This window comes from Citrus clementina, unplaced genomic scaffold (assembly GCF_000493195.1).
Source record: "Citrus clementina cultivar Clemenules unplaced genomic scaffold, Citrus_clementina_v1.0 scaffold_7, whole genome shotgun sequence".
In the NCBI taxonomy this organism is placed as follows: domain Eukaryota; kingdom Viridiplantae; phylum Streptophyta; class Magnoliopsida; order Sapindales; family Rutaceae; genus Citrus; species Citrus x clementina.
Genome location: NW_006262075.1, coordinates 9,194,818 through 9,196,594, shown reverse-complemented (window position 1 = coordinate 9,196,594; position 1,777 = coordinate 9,194,818).

Below are 1,777 nucleotides of genomic sequence, written 5' to 3'. Positions count from 1 at the left end.
AAAATACACATGACTAGTTTTAAAGAAAAAAAGAAAATAAAAATATATTGAAAGTGAACATAACAAGTATATTCATCGACCACTAGCATGTGCACCAAGTGAATAGAAAGATGTATACTTAAAAATCACTAAGTGAACAAATAACATGTATACTTTTGTGTGTCTGTATATGTGTGTGTGCGTGCCAAATATTTTGATGTATCTTTTTCTCTTACTACCATGATTTGATAAATTTAAAAAACTAATATGTTTTTTTTGAATTGGTGAACCCATCTATTAGCTCTATTGAACATATATAATTTTAACCATTATTATAATATATAAAGTTGAACAGAATGCATGCTAAACTTCGTTAAGACCCTAGTCTATAGCTAACTAACATACAATGCAGGACAAAAAATTTGGAGTCCATGTAGTATTAATAGTGCATGCCAATTAAATATAAAAGAGGCCTGAACCGAACCGAAATTTGCCCATGCCTAATTTTAATTTTCTCCAACATTTCAATTCAAAAGAACAAAAATAAAAGTACAAATAGCTCATTCAAATTAAAAAGAAGAAAAAGTAATTGATAGAAAACAAATGGATAGCATATCCAAACTATTAAATTGATTAGAGTAAGTGTTTGAATAAGGATCCTTTGTTGGTGGTGTTTATAAGTTTTAATATGTTTATATTTACATGTATAAAATGATAAATATATTAGCAAAAAGATTCTACGTTGGATATTGATTGATCTAGGTAAAATGATAAATGTATTTTGTGGAATATCAAAACATATAATTTTGCTCTTGCTTTTATATTTGTACAAATGCATGCATTTAGGTGTATTTTCATGTGCATTTTCTTTTTCCAAGGGCATACGTTTTATTAGTCGTAAGAGAAAATTTAACATGTGACTATAATAATATAATTATCTAATAAAACATGTAGGCCAAATTTTTTGATTTTTTTTTCCTTACCATCATGAGTTAATCAATCTGAAAAACAAATTATCAATATATACACCAATTTTCTCAAACTAACACTCCATGGAAAGAGATGAATGTAAGTTTTTTTCCTTTTTTTTCTTTTTGGTATACAATCATTAAGCATGAGGAGTACGTGCGCAATAAGAATAGCCATTGCTCATTTTATTTATTTATTTTTTTTGACAAAATTGCTTATTTTCCTTGAAATAGTAGATGAAAAGAACTTGCTTTAAGACAACGTTTGCGAGCAATAAGAACCATGCAGGAATTGGGGTTTGAAAACACATTGGATGAGGGTTATTCTTCGAATTAAAAGTAGTATTATTAGATATTTATTTTATAATATTATCTTTTTATGAGATTGAAAAAGAAAAAAGGATTTTAAGAAGACTTTGGAGTGTCATTAGTTTCACTCTAGATTTTTATTTGGACTTTTTCTATGTTTATTGAAATAAATCACATAACGATGATAAATTATTGTTTCTATGTTGTTATACAAAATGGATGGCCTAGAAAAATAATTAAGACGTTTGCTTGAAAAATCAAACAAATCTAAATATATAATTAAGAAATCGAAAAGAAACCATCAATAAAGAAAGAAAAATAAAACAACAATCATATAGAACGACGACCAATGGATATGAAACATTTTTATAAAGGCAACTACTACGTTGGAGCAACTCCAATATAGAGCAAGCTCCAGAATCGTTGGATGGTTGTACCTGAATCTGAAACAATAGTAACAACGTGCATTCAACGGTTTTAGAGGCTGCTCTAGGTTAGAGCTACTCTAAGGTAGTTGAACC